We start from the raw sequence: 19,482 nt of genomic DNA on the forward strand, positions 1-19,482 counted from the left end.
ACTCATCACCCTACCTAGCTGCAGTAATAGCATGAGCACAGGCTCCTTTTCTCTCCAGCCCTTCAGCTAGCTCCCTCTGCTCCTTCTGGTTGTATGATTGCTGTGGCAGCGAGAGGCAGACAGCAATGCTCCGGCCGCTGCTTCTCTTTATGTTTCTGCCTCTGCTTTTTGCTGCCAGTCTTTGTGTCTCCTGGGCCATGAAGGTAGGGGCAGAGGCATAAGACTGCAGTTAATGGTGGTTCAAGCTGGGGATGTGCTGGGACTGGGCAGAGCAAGGTCAGTGTGTGCTGAGGCTGGGCAGAACAGATGATTGTGCTGGGGTCGAGCCGAGGATCAGATTATGCAGAAGTTGGGGGTATGCTGGGGAGTGGGCTAGGGAGTGGAGAGTCAGACCGGGCTGGGTTAGAGGAGGGGGAAATGTGGGCTGGGGCTAGGCTGAGCATGGAAGAAGTGAGTGCTGGGCTCAGACTAGGAAGGGGATCAGAGCGTGCTGGGGTCAGGCTGAGGAGATGGAAAGGAAGTGCCAAGGTTGGGCTAAGAAGGGCAGAAAAGAGTGTTTGGGTGGACTTGGGAGGAAGGCAGGGAAGAGGGGCCTCGGGGGACTTTCATTGGGTTTATGCTAGTGTGTGTGTGTGCGAGATATATATAAATATATAGATATATATCTACTATGTGGGAGTCTGAGGTACTACCATTGATTCAATTAACATTCTTCTAGTACATTACTTTGCACATCTTTAATGAGTAATGGTATTAGAGTCAAACATTCACTAAACAAAGGAGGAAAAACATAAAGGTCAGATTTTGGACATAAAGTTGTTTCCAATTTCCTTGAAAATGTAAGGGAAAAGAGGGGTCCTGAGGGGACAGTTCCTGAATTTTGTTTTGTAGTTTGCTTAAAGGGTTGGTTCTGTATTTAGGGCATCCTCGGTGCTCATGTCCTTCAGCGGTGGCAGACTTATTTATAGTCTGCCACTTGAAAGTTAGTAAGTGAACCCATTGCTTTATGACAGAGCAGTGAGATGCTTAGAGGTATTCTGTGCTTCTCATGAGAAGGAGTTTCAGTACTTATAATCAATTTACATTTAAGTAAATGATTTTTAAAAACATTCGATCCCCGTATTCATACTCTGACCTTATTCAGTGTCTATACTGGGGCTGATGCAATAATATGCCTGGTAAAAGGAGCGTTGTATTGAGTGTCCATTTTCATGATGTGCACAACCACCTCTCCTGGGCACCCGATGCTATATTATAATGAGCTGCCACAGTAAAATGGACGCGCTAGGGAGAAATTGTGCTTCCCTAGCGCTCAAAAGCATCGGACGCTCAGGAGCTGTGGATGTGCCTGCTTCAGGAAAATGAGTGCTCAGTACAAGCATCAGTTTTCTCACCTCACGGTTGATTTATATATATGCACAATATACACGCACAACAGCATCGCCCTTGAGCATGAATATTGTGAGTGTGCATTGCGGACCCGGGAAATTTTTTTATGGTTATCAGTCCGTTACATTTTCCTTTAATTTTCATCGCCGCAAGCAGTAGAGTTGCAATGATACTAAGTAGGAGGAATCAGAGAGAGCAGTATTTTTTGTTTGTTTTTTTCATGTGCCCATGACTTGCGCTATGACTTAACGCCAGCTCCAAGGCTGATATTAAATTTGCCACGTTAAAAAGTGTGCGTTGGGCAACATGATCTTTTTCTGCATCGGGGGTTAATATATAATAGCCTTATCTACATAACATTTACATGTGAAGAGCACTATTAGCTACGCGTTTGTGTGGATGCACTAATTTCCTTTTTGCGTCGAGCATTAGTCTAGCACGTCCAAAACGTGCGTCTGTCCGCAAGTTTACCTACCTGTGCGCTAGGCTGAGCGCACTATATTGCTTCAGCCCATCTATCTCAAGGAAGAGACACTTTGGTGACCCCCTTATTGAAGGATGGGATGGGTTAATTATTGTGTGAGGTTTTGGGACTAGTATAGTTTATATGTTGTGTTAATCTTCTAATGCAGTCTGTTCCAGTGAGAGTGGGCCGAGGGTCAGATGATGGTAGGGATTTTATATTAATGTTTTTAAATTATTTATGACGTACTGTATTTGATGTATTTTTTATGATGCTGTATTGATAATTTGTTCATGTATATTAGGCCTATTGTAACACACGATGGGTGTCGGTTTCTTTCTACAGAAAGACATGAGAATGCTGAAATTATAATTATATCCAAGACAACCTTGCATAAATTAATGGACTTGTTCCACAGGGGCTATGCTTCTCAAGAGAAACACCAGGAAAATTTTAACATGCTGACCAAGAAATTGCTTATCCTTAGATAGAAAATATATATTTTTTTCAAATACTGAAACCCGATCTGTTTGTAATACAAATTCCACTGATCACATGGCTTTGAAAATTGAAAGATTTCCTCTGATGCCATTAAATTTCAGTTTTTATCCTGTGCAGGAGTTCATTTCCTAGGTGATTTCACATATTGACATTTTTTTTGTCATTGTTTTTACACAATACAGAGTAGGTAAAAAGCTTTGATTAGAGAGAGCAGCAATTCCTTACTTATTCCCAATACTTCCTTTAAATAACAATAAAATAATTTAATGGGGAAAATCATAGCTACCTTGGAAAATTAATCACTCTCAAATTTCTGATCTTTGCTCTTCAAAACTACATTATATTTAAAGAAGGGAATTAGAATTGCCGCTATCCCCAGATTTTTAGTTTATAAAAGCTCTAATTAAATTTCTACTATTGGACTTTTTCTGCCAATTTTTTAATATCACGTTGAATATAATTTGTTTTCCAGTTATCGCAGGTTCATTTCTCCACAGTATCTCTAATGTGTTTTCAACCAGGAGAATATGGCATAAATCAAACCCAAGTATCAGTATAGCAAACCATTTTTATGGCACAGACTCCTTTAAATAGTTCCCAGTTTAGCCACGGAAGAAACAAAGCATACCTCTTGAGAAATATACTCAAAAAAAAGGCTAATCCTGTTTTGAGTGAAACTTTGCCCAAAACCAGCAGCCACAAAACAATTAGAAAGAGGACCAGTATACACATTTTCTCTCAGGGCCAGGATCAGATAGTCCCTGGAAACATGCCGTATGCCGGCAATATGCTGCCTGTGCTTTGAAGCAGAAAACAATGCCATTAGCAATAGGTCTTTTACTATAAAATTTTCTGTCGGGCACAAAGTAAAGATAAATCTTTAGAAGACTATGTTCTTGTTTTTCAGTTTCTTCTCCCCATTATAGAGAAAAACAAAACATAACCTAAGAACTAGTAGCCATCTTGAATCATTTTGATTTTTAGAACTGGAAACTTATTGGGTGAGAAAGTTGAGTACTACCTTGTACATTTGTAGATTCATATTTAGCATTTTTTTTTTTTTGGGGGGGGAGTTAATATTGGTAGTACACATTTTCAGTGCATCAGTATTGGAAATTCATGCCAAACAATAATGGCTGTGTATGTAAGTAAGACTAAGAATATAGAATATTTGCCTAGAGACTTATTATCAGGGAAAAAGTGTATAGAAAATACTTGTTATACTTGTTATAGCTCAATTACAGTTTTATTACAAAGTCAAGGCCTGATTTTAGCAGAAGAATTTTGAATGACTCAGAGAGTGATGGAACTTTGATCTTAAATTCCATATTTCTCAATTCTGCTTAAATTGCAGGGCATGAAACATCCTGATTCCAGTAGACGGACACAAGTAAATACTGTTTCTGGACAGGTAAAATGGAGCTGTTAACTTTCTGCCCTTAATTTCCAACTTTAGTAGTTAAGCACTGTTCTGCTAGATCAACAGACCATTTATAATGTTGTAGCCTTTTAGATGCTGTTCACTTTATCTTTGTTGACCTGATATCTGTTCACACCTTCACATCCTGCCTCATGAGATACTATCCTTATGTCTTTCCACTCACTCACATAGAGTTCTGCTATCCCTCAGCAAGCGTATTGACATCTCCCCATATCTGCTACATCTACTGCAAAGATGCACAGCTGTACCACAGCAAAATCTGTACCTTAGATGAAAACCACCACGTTACCACTAGTAATCAGTGCTGTATGTAATAAGTGGTAGAGTATATTTATTTATTTAGAATTTTTTTATATACCGACAGCCGTTTGCACATCGTATTGGTTTACAGATAACTTAAAACTTTTTTGGCAGTGCCATTACATAGAACAATAACTATGCGTACAGGAAAATAAGATAACATGGAAACTGGGTAACTATTTACAGGGTTCATCGGTGTATCAACCAGGAATTGGTTGGGGAAAGAGTTCACAATCTGAGCAAGGAGCTGGGTAGGCAGAGAACGAAATCAATGAAGCTGCTTGGTTTGTTAGGGTTCTATCCCTTGATCTGAAACTGAATATGAATTTTTTCAACCATTTCTGTTGTAAAGGAACTGCCTAGGTGAAGCCCAGGAGGTGTATATCCTATTGCTGTATTGCATGAGGAGTTATGCATACAGTTGAAATCTAGAGGACTTGTGTATGTGTGTGTGGGGGGGGGGGGGTCAGAGACTAAGGGGTATATTTTAAAAAATAGCACGATCGCGTACTTTTGTTGGCGCACCAGGCGCAAACAAAAGTACGCTGGATTTTATAAGATACGCGCGTAGCCTATAAAATCAAGGATCGGCGCGCGCAAGGCTGCCGATTTTGGGCAGCCTGCGCAAGCCGCGCAGCCTGCCTCCGTTCCCTCTGAGGCCGCTCCGAAATCGGAGCGGTCTCGGAGGGAACTTTCTTTCACCTTCCCCTCCCTTCCCCTACCTAACCCACCCCCCCGGCCCTATCTAACCCCCCCCCCCACCTTTATCCATGGATTTACGCCTGCCGGAGGCAGACGTAAATCCGCGCACGCCAGCAGGCTGCTGGTGCGCCAAGACCCAACCCGGGGGCTGTTCCAGAGGGCGCGGTCACGCCCCCAGAACACCCCCGGGCCGAAACCACGTCCCCGGTCCCGCCCCCCAAACTCCACATCACGCCCTCGAAACGCCGCGTCATTTGGCGACGCCCCCCGACACGCCCCCTTAAAAAAGCCCCGGGATTTACGCGCGTCCCGGGGCTCTGCGCGCGCCGGCAGCCTATGCAAAATAGGCGCGCAAGGGCCCTGCTCGCGTAAATCCGGCTGGATTTACGCGAGCAGGGCATTTAAAATCCACCCGTAATTGTGTAATGATAGACCTGCAAAGCATCTTCTTGCCCCTATGGTCCCTTATCTAACATTTGATAGCAACAAATTTCAGGTCATTGCTGTCAAAGGGGAGCAATGATTAACCCAGTTGTCTTCTATTGGTATGTAAAAGCATCAAACACTTTCTTAGATTTTTGTACATGTGTATAAAATTAATTTATTCTGAGTTGTATATTATTTAGAAACTAGTAGGTAGAGCGAGGGGTCAAACAGTTGTAGAATTTAAGCATGGTCTTAGGAGTTTGCTTATATATTGGTTGGTGTATCAGTGATTTAAAAAAATGAATAATCAATAAAGAAAAACAGTGCTATGAAAAAAGTTCAACTTGCAGGACTCTCCTAACAAAGGCTGAGTATTACTTTCAAATAGTCGGTGAGATTGGAGGCCATGCTTATTTCTTTCACTGTGTATTTTTAGCTGTACTGTACACTCTGCCACTGCTGTTTGTATTAGTTATACAAAAGACATAATCTATCTTGTTCCAAAACTGTACAAAAGCAGATTAGCAAAATACCCATTCAAAGCTTTGGAGATGATTTTCTAAATATATTCTGAAATTGCCTTGATCCAATTGCTGGGTGTTTTGTGACAAGTGAGATAGATTCAGTAATAACCTTCCATAGATGATAAAGAAATAGGAAAAATGCACCTTTGGTGGTATGTATGGCATGCACATGTAACAGGCAGGGGAGACCCTTAACCTGATCAACCTGCTAAGCTGCCTCCAGTCCATTTCAGCCATAAGGACTAGACTATGAACAGTGATGACTTGGTAGGCTACAGAAGAGCCCTGGAAAGGATGAGCTTTATAGGTGGCCTGTAAAAGCAGACATGACTTGAGGCTGTCATGCTGGTGATATTTTCTCTCTAGGAATTTGCTTCCTCCTCCTCTTTCCTCACAAATATCACTGGACCTAGTAGGAACTGATAAACCCTGTTCACAGTACAGTCAAGTCAGCTCCAGGCCAGACTAGGCAAATAGAGTAAAATTAACACATAGTAACATAGTACATCACAATTTAAATACAAGACACAGTTGAAAACCAAAATCTTCTGTTTAATTAGTTGTTAAAATTTACTAAAATGTGCCATATTTTTTAATTTGTTTTACATTGGACTGCTTGGGTCAAGGGAATTAACACAGAGCCTTTTTACTTGGCACATCAGTCTTGGTTCAGGAGCATTTCTATTGCTTATTTACATACTACCTTTTTCTCCAAAAAGGGGGATCCAAAATGGTTTACATAATTTAAAAACAACAAAGTACAATATAGTATAACAAATACCATAAAACTTAAAACATTCATAATACAGACTTACTCCATCCCCTGCTCTCATTAGGGAAAGTGACAGATCACATCTCAGAACTAAAAAAAGTAACACTCCTTCTCAAATAACATTACATTAATTATAAAGACAACATAGCAGAAAAAGGTTAATTGGCCCACCAGATTGCCCAGTTATTCCATTGAAAATCATTACCATTTAAAGCTCATTTAGAGGGTAAGTTTCAAAGGATCTTCGGTGGGTAAAGTATACTTTACCTCCAGAAATAGCCCTTTAGAAAATTCCACTACTGATGTATGCATAAAATTATGCATGTACACACCGTATGCACCTTTTGTACACATAGAACAATGCTTCTCAACCCTGTCCTCAGGACACTCCTAGCCAGTCAGGTTTTCAGGAAATCCACAATTAATATACTTGAAATGGATTTGCATACAAAGGAAGCAGTGCAATGCTGATGACATCCAGCTAATTTTTCTTTTTTCTGCTTCAACATCCTCTGTCACTGAGTCTAGAGAAAGTTCTATTTCAGCTATTAAGAACTGGTTCAAGCAAAATTGATTAACTTTAAATCTTACAAAAACTGAAGCTTTGCAGATATCTAGGTAACCTCGTTTATCTGATTTGCCAAAAATCATAGTGGAAGGTGTTCCTGTTACATTCAGCAATATCATTCATAATCTGCAATTTTTTATTGATCTCACTTTTAGTCTTAAGCTCCAATTTCGAGCTGTTATAAAATCTGCTTATTTCAAACTCAGCCCTTAGCCCCTTGAAGTACCTTTTGTCTGTTGCAGACTGTAGAACTGTGGTCAAGGCATATATATTAACCACTTCTGCAATTCTCTGGTCCCTTCAATTACGGCTAATTAAATCATGTCCCACTAGAAAGTACATTTCTCCCGTGGTCGAGCTACTTCATTGGCAGCCCATCACTTATAGAATCCAATTTAAACTGGAGACCTTAATGTTTAAAGCCCTTCAAGCAGATGGTCCTGTTTACTTGGCGAATAAGTTGATGCGATATGTCCCTCTGTGTGCTTTTCGTTCGGCGAACAAAGGCTTGCTTTCAGTTCCTACTTTATAATCAATGCAGCTACAGACATCTCGCACGATGACATTCTCAGTCAAAGGCCTTATTTTGTGGAAATCTTTACCTGCTGAACTCTGGGAGATTAATGATTATAAATCTTTTAGGAAAAAGCTATAAGCACACTACTTTGTTGGCATTTTCTTGATTCTGTTTGTGGTGTTTTAATTGTTGATGCAGAGATATTTATTTGATATATATATATATAATATTTGCTATTATGGTTTATATTGTAAAGCGCCTAGCACAGGCATTCTGTTATATGCAGAATATAAACAATTTTAAATAAATAAATCCTCTAAGCTGGCATTGGCGCACAAGGAACATGCTGTGCACTCTGTGCATAAGGCGCATGTGGCACTATTGGAGCAACCCGCATGATCTTCCCACATGACTCAGAAGAAGCAACCCACACACTGCTGAAGCCTCTTGTGCCATCTGTGCAGCAATACATGCAGTTGATGACGCCACGTCTGTCCATGCAGTTCTCTGCGCAGTACATGGCTTCCCCAGCACAGTACATCGCACATTCAGCACAGTACACTGTGCAAGCTGTGCAGTACATCGTGAAATCTAAGCATGTTTGGAACTCTTCCATAGCAGCATCACCTTCTTGCAAACTTGAGGGGGTGGCTGACCCAGATGCAGAACAGGGAAGCACCTTCTAAATATCGATATCTCCCTCTCTGCTGTTTCTAGATTCCAGGCTAGCCAGACCTCCAAAGTATTCCATTAGATATCCTGATGCCATGCTGGACACTTCAGGTCCCATATGTTCCATCATAACCTTGACCTCCATGAAAGCACCTGTGTAACTATCCTTCTAAAACCCCATGGAGGGTACACCAAGAGAATGAACCAGTTTTAGTCTTCTAGGAAGATACTTCTCCCTCAACACTATCCCAGTGGACACAGCAGGCTGTAGAACAAATTACAGAGCTGGAGGGGGAAGTGATTTCACTGAGTAAAATGGCTGCCTAGGGAGAGGAGCTTCCAATGAGAATGTGATAAATCCCCTCAATTCTGGGATCATATGCTTCCTCCCGATTTGTCTCATCTGGACTGTCCCTCACTGCCACTAGAATAAAAAGCATGCGACACTTTATTTCTTGCTTTGGAAATTCTGATCTCCACCAATTACAGTTGAGCCCGTGTCCACTTGAGTCATATGATGTCATTGCTTTGTGACCTGGAAGCCTTTATAAGGAGGCGGTTTTCTAGACCACTAAAGACTGAGCCTATTGCCTCCCCTGGGTTTTCCCTTGCTGCTGCTCAAATAAAAAGCATGACACACTTTATTTGTTGCCTTGGAGATCCTGATCCATTGTGGATTGCAGTTGAGCTCGAGTCATGTGACATTGCCCTGCAACTCAGAAGCCCTTATAAGGAGGTGGCCATCTAGGCCACCTAAGACTGAGCCTGTTGCATCATCTAGGCTTTCGCTGCTGCTAAAATGAAAAGTACACCACATTTTATTTGTTGCTTAGGAGATCCTGATCCGCCACTGATTGCAGTTGAGCTCATGTCAACCCAAATCACGTGATGTCATTGCCCTGTGACCCATAAGCCCTTATAAAGAGACAGTTGTCCAGGCAGGCCGCCGCCGCCTAGGTGGGTAGTTGCCAAAGGGCCCGCCCCTTAACTGAACCTTGTGGAAAGTGGCCAAGAGGTTGCGAATAGTAGGATTATCCTTTTTTGAATGTGTTCGTTAGCATTAGATTTATTGTTAATTATGTTTTGGGGGGTCTGCATTTTTATATTTTTTAGTGTTCAGTGACATGTTTTATAACATTCCAGTGATAAATAGTAATGGAAGATATGGAGCTTTATGTATTAGTACTTTGTGGCTAAAACCACTGTTTTGTGGGTACATATGTCTTTTTCTGACTGTTTACTAGCTTTAAAATATGAAGGATCACAGTTTGATTATTATATTGGATTCCAGATTAACCACAGGAGTCAACACCTTTTGTGATGCTTCTTAACATGTATATATCTCCACCATTCAAATTTTTGGGAGGGCTAGGGTTCAACTTTCACATATACGCAGACAATACTCAATTTTTTCTCACAATATCGTGTTCTCTGTTCAGAACATACAAGCAATTGGAAATGTATTTATTGGCAATAAAGAAATGGCTGTTTCATAACCATATCATATTGACAGTTTCAAAAACTGAAATAATTTTTCTTTCCAGACATCCTTATGCAGAAGAACTCCCACCCCTCAACTTTGTGACAAAAAATTGCTAACTCCATGAAGGTATGTGACTTAGAGGTAATCTGGGATGGCCAATTGACTATGAAAGCACATGTTAAGAACGTCATCAAAACTGGTTATCACAGATTGCATATTCTGAAACTCCTAAAATCACTCTTAAATTTTCTCAGGTATAGATTACTGCAATTTATTGGTTATTAGGTCTTTGTGGAAGTACCCTCAGGTCACTACAATGACTTCCAATCTCAGCTGCATGTTTTCTTACTGGGATTTCAAGATATGATCATACTATTCCAGTGTCATCCACACTTCATTGCCTGCCAATACAGTTATGAATACAATATAAAGTACTTGTACTTCTGTGTAAGATAATTATGAATACAAACACATTTCAGTTAGGGGCAGCACTTTATGTACATACATCACAACGAGCATTAAGATCGGCTAATAAAGGGCTACTAACAGTATACACAATACATCGGGCTCACCCAGGAGAGGTGAGAAATCGAGCAATTTCAGTAGCCAGTTCTGCAGTCTGGAAATCTATGCCTGAACAGCTAAGGAATATGATGGACATGAATAATTTGAGAGATCTAAAAACATGACTGTTTAAGCAAGCCTTCAAATCCTCAATTAAATTAAGTAACTTATCTTTCTAAGAGAGAATCTCCATGAGAGCAGCATTACTTTATTCAGGTTCTATGTCGGTATTTTATGTAACTATGTATGTTCTATTTTGTGAACCACACAAAAATACAGCAGTCAAATTGCAGAATGCATAAAGGTAAACCACAAAAATCCAGCATTCAAAGGACAGTTAATATTTCTTATACAAACACCAATGGCATTCAGATAATTGAAAAAGATTAGTAAGGGACCTTCATAACACCCACTCCAGTGGAGATACTCTCTTTCTGACGGGTCATGAATAATCATTGGTTCACACTTTTTTAAATTCAAATTTAGATATTTTTGTTATGCAAATAAATGAGTGCATTTTCCTTAATGTGCATTGCTTATGTCCAGCTTCATTAGAGCTCCCATATCCAATTTTAATAGAAACCTGACCCAACATTATGTTTTGAGGCATGGTTTAATGGAACACAGTCAGCATGGCTTTACCCAAGACAAGTCTTGCCTCACAAATCTGCTTCACTTTTTTGAAGGGGTTAATAAACATGTAGATAAAGGTGAACCGGTAGATGTAGTGTATTTGGATTTTCAGAAGGCATTTGACAAAGTCCTCATGAGAGGCTTCTAGGAAAAGTAAAAAGTCATGTGATAGGTGGCGATGTCCTTTCATGGATTACAAACTGGCTAAAAGACAGGAACAGAGAGTAGGATTAAATGGATAATTTTCTCAGTGGAGGGCCTCAGGCATCTGTACTGGGACCCGTGCTTTTCAATATATTTATAAATGATCTGGAAAGGAATAAGACAAGTGAGGTAATCAAATTTGCAAATGATACAAAATTATTCAGAGTAGTTAAATCACAAGCGGATTGTGATAAATTGCAAGAAGACCTTGTGAGACTGGAAATTGGGCATCCAAATGGCAGATGAAATTTAATGTGGATAAGTGCAAAGTAATGTATATAGGGAAAAATAACCCATGCTATAGTTACACAATGTTAGGTTACATATTAGGAGCTACCACCCAAGAAAGAGATCTAGGCGTCATAGTGGATAACACATTGAAATTGTCTGTTCAGTGTGCTGCCGCAGTCAAAAAAGCAAACACAGTGTTGGGAATTATTAGAAAGGGAATGGTGAATAAAACGGAAAATGTCATAATGCCTCTGTATCGCTCCATGGTGAGACCGCACCTTGAATACTGTGTACAATTCTGGTCGCCGCATCTCAAAAAAGATATAGTTGCGATGGAGAAGGGACAGAAAAGGGCAACCAAAATGATAAAGAGGATGGAACAGCTCCCCTATGAGGAAAGACTAAAGAGGTTAGGACTGTTCAGCTTGGAGAAGGAGACGGCTGAGGGGGAAATGATGGAAATGTTAAAATCATGAGAGATCTAGAACAGGTAAATGTGAATCAGTTATCTACTCTTTCAGATAATAGAAGGACTAGGAGGCACTCCATGAAGCTAGCATGTGGCACATTTAAAACTAATCGGAGAAAGTTATTTTTCACTCAATGCACAATTAAACTCTGGGATTTGTTGCCAGGGGATGTGGTTAGTGCAGTTAGTGTAGCTGGTAGGGATGTGAATCGTTTTTCAACGATTAAAATTATCGTCCGATAATGTTTATATCGTCTTAAATCGTTATAGAACACGATACAATAGAAATTCTAACGATTTATCGTTAAAAATCGTTAAATCGTGTTAGTGCGCACTAACTCGAGTTAGTGCGCACTAACTCCCCGTTAGTGCGCACTAACTCGATTTAGTGCGCACTAACTGAAAATGATACAAATAAACACTTTCCAGGTCACTGAAGGTCAGTTAGGAATGAATATGTGTTCCTATTGGCTGGCTGCCCTCTTATCTATTGATGTTACCAAGGTTACCACTGAGGTGATGGTTGGGGGGATGGGAAATGGAACTGGAAACTAACGAACACCAACAGAAAATGAAACAAAGTGTTCACACTTCCCAGGTCAGTAAAGGTCACTTAGGAATGAATATGTATGTATGTATTCCTATTGGCTGGCTGTGCTCTTATCTATTGATGTTACCAATATGGTTGGGGGGATGTGAAATGGAAACAGTTGGAAGCTTGACAAAAAAAGTAATGTAATGATCAGCACTCACGTGACTAGAACTTGTTTGTTTATTATTTTTGTTAGCAGGCACCTGAAATGCTAGTGCATGTTGAATTTGCCAATCACTGTGCATTTTAGAAAGGTGGTCCTGGCTGGAACTGTACACAGTTCAAATATATGTAATTGATTGTTGGTAAGTGTATTTTTTAAGTAGCCACACTGGCACCAGTATGTTTACTTTTCCTCCTACTTAACTCACTAGCTCAGCTTTGTAAGAAGGGCTTCTCTGCTTGTGTGTTGTTTTTGTTTGGTGTGAGGAGAGCAGAAACATCAGATCTTTATTCAATCTACTACAGTCATCTCTTACAGTGCCCTATCCCTATTAATACCAGGAGTGTTGTGATCTTCCTGCACACAGTGCCCTAACCCTGATACCAGTCTGAGACAGCTCCCTCCCTGCATTACTAGTGAGAGGCTGGCTTCACAGACAGGGGGGAGCTGCCTGACCCTCACTCCTGACTTCCCCCATGTCCCAGCTAGTGAATGGTGTGTGGGTGAGGGGGGGGGGGAGGATGGTGAAGTCTGAGACAGCTCCCTCCCTGCATTACTAGTGAGAGGCTGGCTTCACAGACAGGGGGGAGCTGCCTGACCCTCACTCCTGACTTCCCCCATGTCCCAGCTAGTGAATGGTGTGTGGGTGAGGGGGGGGGGAGGATGGTGAAGTCTGAGACAGCTCCCTCCCTGCATTACTAGTGAGAGGCTGGCTTCACAGACAGGGGGGAGCTGCCTGACCCTCACTCCTGACTTCCCCCATGTCCCAGCTAGTGAATGGTGTGTGGGTGAGGGGGGGGGGGGGGAGGATGGTGAAGTCTGAGACAGCTCCCTCCCTGCATTACTAGTGAGAGGCTGGCTTCACAGACAGGGGGGAGCTGCCTGACCCTCACTCCTGACTTCCCCCATGTCCAGCTAGTGAATGGTGTGTGGGTGAGGGGGGGGGGGAGGATGGTGAAGTCTGAGACAGCTCCCTCCCTGCATTACTAGTCAGAGGCTGGCTTCGCAGACAGGGGGGAGCTGCCTGACCCTCACTCCTGACTTCCCCCATGTCCCAGCTAGTGAATGGTGTGTGGGTGAGGGGGGGGGGGAGGATGGTGAAGTCTGAGACAGCTCCCTCCCTGCATTACTAGTGAGAGGCTGGCTTCACAGACAGGGGGGAGCTGCCTGACCCTCACTCCTGACTTCCCCCATGTCCCAGCTAGTGAATGGTGTGTGGGTGAGGGGGGGGGGGGAGGATGGTGAAGTCTGAGACAGCTCCCTCCCTGCATTACTAGTGAGAGGCTGGCTTCACAGACAGGTGGGAGCTGCCTGTCCCTCACTCCTGACTTCCCCCATGTCCCAGCTAGTGAATGGTGTGTGGGTGAGGGGGGGGGGGAGGATGGTGAAGTCTGAGACAGCTCCCTCCCTGCATTACTAGTGAGAGGCTGGCTTCACAGACAGGGGGGAGCTGCCTGACCCTCACTCCTGACTTCCCCCATGTCCCAGCTAGTGAATGGTGTGTGGGTGAGGGGGGGGGGGGAGGATGGTGAAGTCTGAGACAGCTCCCTCCCTGCATTACTAGTGAGAGGCTGGCTTCACAGACAGGGGGGAGCTGCCTGACCCTCACTCCTGACTTCCCCCATGTCCCAGCTAGTGAATGGTGTGTGGGTAAGGGGGGGGGGGGAGGATGGTGAAGTCTGAGACAGCTCCCTCCCTGCATTACTAGTGAGAGGCTGGCTTCACAGACAGGGGGGAGCTGCCTGACCCTCACTCCTCCGGGGTATTGTGATCTTCCTGCACACAGTGCCCTATCCCTGATACCAGGGGTGTTGTGATCTTCCTGCATGCAGTGCCCTATCCCTATTAATACCAGGAGTGTTGTGATCTTCCTGCATGCAGTGCCCTATCCCTATTAATACCAGGAGTGTTGTGATCTTCCTGCATGCAGTGCCCTATCCCTGATATTGGGATGTGTGCAAGAAGATCACAACACCCCCGGTATCAGGAATAGGGCACTGTGTGCAGGAAGATCACAACACCCCCAGTATCAGGAATAGGGCACTGTGTGCAGGAAGATCACAACGCCCCTGGTATTAGGGATAGGGCACTGTGTGCAGGAAGATCACAACACTCCTGGTATTAATAGGGATAGGGCACTGTGTGCAGGAAGATCACAATACCCCTGGTATCAGGGTTAGGGCACAAGTTCTAGTCACATTGACTGATCACATTACTTGTTTTGTCAAGCTACCAACTGTTTCCATTTCCCATCCCCCATATACTGTCAGTAGGAAACTTGGTAACATGAATAAATAAGAGGGCAGCCAATAGGAATACATATTCATTCCTAAACTGACCTTAACTGACCTGAAAAGTGTCAAATTGTATCATTTTCAGTTAGTGCGCACTAACTCCCAGTTAGTGCGCACTAATCGGAAAAAACGATTTTTAACGATTTTTTAACTAAAAAATCGTGCCTAAGACGATTTTCTTGCCCTGCCACACGATTTCTATCGTTAAGACGATATGGAAAACGATTCACATCCCTAGTAGCTGGGTTTAAAAAAGATTTGGATAAGTTCTTGGAGAATAAGTCCATTAACTGCTATTAATGAAGTTGACTTAGAAAATAGCCACTGCTAGTACTAGCATCAGTAGCATGGGATATAAGTTTTTGGGTACTTGCCTGGTACTTATAGCCTGGATTTGCCACTGTTGGAAACAGGATGCTGGGCTTGATGGACCCTTGGTCTGACCCAGTATGGCATGTTCTTATGTTCTTAAGGCAGCTCTGCATCAGGGGTTCACCGATGCCACAATGTCATGCTTGTGCTAAGTAAGAGAGAAATAGCATGATGCAGAGCTGGCATGCCTCAAAATTTAATGTTATGCCGGTTCTACTAAACTTGGATATGGGTTCTCTAATGAAACTGGACATAAGCAACATACATTAAGGAAAGTACCGCTCGTTTATTTGCATAACAAAAATATCTAAATTTGAATTTTGAAAAGAGAGTGGACCGATGATTATACATGACCCTTCAGAAAGGTGAGAGTACTTCCACCAGATCAAGTGTTATGAAGGTCCCTTACTAATCTTTTTCAATTGTTTGAATGCTATCGGTGTTGCTGTATAATAAATCTTAGCTGTGCTTTAAATGCTGGATTTTTGTGGTTTATCTTGTGACCTTACATGATCTTTGTAATGTGCGGTAAATAAATGATTTTAAATAGATAAATAAACTTTGAAAGCACAGATTAAGCATGCAGTAAGCTTTTAAGATTAAATTATTAAAGCTGCGGAAGCAGATTTTGCCCACAGATTTGTTTAGAACTGTTCTCCAAGCTATGCTTAGTGGCCAGTTAGATTATTGCAGCAGCCTATATATGGGACTTCAGAGTATCTCAGAGCATCTAAGGGCTTTATAATTGATACAGCATTTGCAGCATGCCTTAATGTCTCGTGTTAGTCGTAGAGACCATATAACCCTGGTGATATGTGGTCTCTATTGGCTTCCAGTTAGAATAAGGATAAAGTTTAAGGTACTGGTACTTGTTCACAAGCTGCTATACTGTGAGCAAGAAACTTACAGATATATATTCTGCAACATGAGCTTCAATCTTCCAGTATGAATTTGCTGGATATACCATCAAGGTGGGCTTTCAAACTTCAAATTGCACTTATGCTTTTTCTTGTGTGTCAATTCCTTGGAACTCCTTACTTTCAGTTTTGCGCGGAGAGAGGGATATTAACGTTTTCAGGAAACAGGTGAAGGCACTGTTTTTGTTTTTTTTAACTGAGGTATATGAGGTTCTCGAATAATTATAGTTTGTGTATGTTTTTATGGTTTTAAGTGTACTGCTATTTCTTTCCAGACATCCTTATGCTGAAGAACTTGCACCCCTCAACTTTGTGACAAAAAAATTGTTTGTGTTCATTTAATGTACTTTGTACTGAATGTATATTGGAAGATGTGGACTATAACATTTTAAAATAAATAAGTAAACATTACCTCAAAGGTGCAAGGTCTGTCACTGTTTGCATTTCCTGGTGGGACTAATAGCTCTGCAGAGCCTCCAAACATGGTGGTCAGTAGCACTTCTGGCAGTTTAGAATTAGTTGAAGTGCACAGTGTGGTAGCAAGTGGGGAGACTGACTCGGGAGCGGCAGTAAGCAATTCCCACGCTGGACTGAAAATATTGTCTCAGGTGCTCTGGAAAGATTTTAAAGTGGTAAAAAGAGATTTTAGAAATTGTAGTCGATTGAGGGTGTAGCATTTTGGATTTTGGCAGAAGGGTGGAAGAAGTGGAATTGAAAGTAATGGAAGAGCATGCTGACACACTGACACAAGCTACATAAATCCATTCAGGATTTTGCACAGGTCAACTCTAATTTCTCTGAAAGATCTGAGGACACCTTGAAAACAGAACACGCAGGAACAATATTAGTTTTAGGGGAGTCTCTGAATCCCTTGCCTGTACTGACTGTAGCCATAAATTGAGCAGAATAAAGCTGTGCATTCTTCTACCGAGGATATTGAGGTAATTGATCATGCAATTATTCTTTGGGAATCCATAGAAAAAATGTTCCAAGGGACATGGCCTGCTTTCATGACTTTCCTATTAGGAGGCTGTATTGGCACAAGCCAGAACTCTGGGATCCCTCAATTGGGAGGGTTATTCTGTTGAAATTCATACTGATCTCTTGCCTGTAGCTTTATAACTTGGTTTATTACATTTTGGTGGCATTTTTCTTTTCAAATTAAGGATCACCAGACTGCCATCCGATCTATATTGGGGGCAATGGACCAGCTAGCATCTTCTAGACATTTCTTCTCCTATAAGAGCTTTCTCTATCAGCACCACCCATTCCAGGTTTTTAAAAATACAGGAATCCTCCCATGCTGCCTCCTTAGCAACTACTGGTGAGGGGCTGCCGAAGGGAATGCCAGCAGCCAAAACAACTACAGTAGGCCCAGCAGAAACCGGGCCCTAGTTTTTGACTGTGCCAAACCTCAGGATGCAGATCCCCTTGTATGAGGCAGGATCCAGTTTTTCCTGACCAGATGGAGGGACATCACCAAGGACCTCTGAGTCCTTGGGATTGTGGAAGATGGTTATCACTTGCATATCTCCTGTACCCTGTGCTGTTTGCAACGTCCAGTCTTCCTTCTGGATTCGTTTCAAGCCCCTCAGCTATACATCCACTAAAGCACGAGCGTTTTCCTTTGCTGGCCCCTTGTTATGGAATACTATGCCCTCCAAACTACGCCTTAAGCTATCTTCCAAAACATTCAAGCAAAAACTCAAGACATGGTTATTCACACATGCCTATACTTGAAATACATATGTCTTTCTTCTCCTTTATATGCCCTGCCTTATCTACCCAACACCCCATTTTATGCACCATCTCTGATTTCCCCTTATATCTGCTTCTACTCTCAATATCCTTCTATATAACTGCTCTTAATTGCAATCTAAGTGCTATCTCTCCCCCCTTACCACCTCTAATTTAGAATTCCATTTCCTCTTTACCCTTCCCTAACCTCTTACCTAATTTCCTAGAATCCCTATATACTCCAGTTCTGTTTAACTCAGTTCAGTTAAGTTACACCTAAATGATTGTTCTGTTTTTAATTGCTTCCACTTGTTTTATGTTCAAATACTTATATACCAACCCTTGTTAAATGTATAACGCTCCGGCGTAAGTTCCTGTTCACTGTACACCGACGTGATATCTCTGAGCGGCCGTATATAAAAAAAATTATAAATAAATACATGGAGATGGAGTCGTCAATTTACTGACAAGTGATAGAAACAGTTTCACTACAGAAATGTGGCCAGAGGTTCTACTCCAATATTTCCTTATACCCAGGAAGTCGTGAGGCCAATCCTGTACTCACAGAAACTGAACGAATGTATTCTGCGAGAGATGTTCAAGATGAACGCTTTTCACACCATCCCTTAATGGTAAGACTGGATGGATGTGCACCCTGGACCTGAGAGAAACTTACACGCACATCCTGATCCATGCACATCACTGGCAGTACCTCCGTTTTGTGGTAGACAAGTCCCAATATCATTACAAAGTTCTTCTGTTTAGCATCTCTACGGTGTCAAGAATCTTCATGAAGTGCCTGGTGGTAGCAGCAGCATTTCTACAGCATCAGGGAGTTTGTGTTTTTCTATTCTATTCCAAAAATTCATCATATTATTATTATTGTATCTATATTGTAGCTTTAACATGTCATTACTTCTACGTTAAATAGTTAAATTGTATATATTATATTTATTTATTACTATGTTAAATTGACATCCGGTTATATTGTTCCATCTGTTCTATGGTTCTATGTAAAGCCCCCTTTCTCTGTTGGGCAGTTCATCATTTTTATGTAAACCGGAGTGATTTGTAATTCTCACAAGAACTTCGGTATATAAAAATAATAAATAAATAAATAAATATTCCTGGACAATCGGCTGGTAATAGTTTTGTCTCAAGAAGCCCTGAACAGGATGAGCCACCTATTCCAGTATCTTGCATTCCTCATTAATTACCCCAAGTCCAGTCTCATCCTTACTCAGCGGATCCAGTTCATCGGCATGTGGATAGACTCAGTGGAAGAGAAAGCATTCCTAACTGCCAATTGGGTTCTCCGGTTGTTGATCTTGGCCAATGACTTGTTGCAAGCACCAGCCCTCTTTATCCTAGTGATGCTGGGCCACATGACTGCAACAGTGCATGTGGTGCCCCTCTGCAGTGGGGCCTTCATCTCCAGTGGAATCAGCTGGCTCAACATATCACAACATCTACGTCCATAACCGAAGCAATGAAGTCATCCCTCTATTGATAGACAACCCCAGGGATCCTGGAGAGTGAATTCCTGTA

General features: G+C 41.9%; 1 protein-coding gene across 13 annotated transcripts in view; it reads left to right on the forward strand.

Moving 5' to 3' along the window:
* The window catches only part of FAM110B (family with sequence similarity 110 member B), a 494,939-nt gene that overhangs the window by 398,750 nt on the left and 76,707 nt on the right, over nucleotides 1-19,482 (forward strand). For 10 of the 13 annotated variants that reach the window (XM_029591322.1, XM_029591320.1, XM_029591317.1 and 7 more), the window contains 2 exons: nucleotides 3,708-3,764; nucleotides 9,820-9,884. The gene's annotated coding sequence lies outside the window, so the exon portion shown is untranslated. Of the gene's footprint in view, nucleotides 1-3,707; nucleotides 3,765-9,819; nucleotides 9,885-16,472; nucleotides 16,605-19,482 lie in introns of those variants that run through there. The other 3 variants (XM_029591328.1, XM_029591331.1, XR_003854818.1) reach the window with 2 other exon arrangements.

Source organism: Rhinatrema bivittatum, chromosome 2 (assembly GCF_901001135.1).
Source record: "Rhinatrema bivittatum chromosome 2, aRhiBiv1.1, whole genome shotgun sequence".
NCBI classification, from domain to species: domain Eukaryota; kingdom Metazoa; phylum Chordata; class Amphibia; order Gymnophiona; family Rhinatrematidae; genus Rhinatrema; species Rhinatrema bivittatum.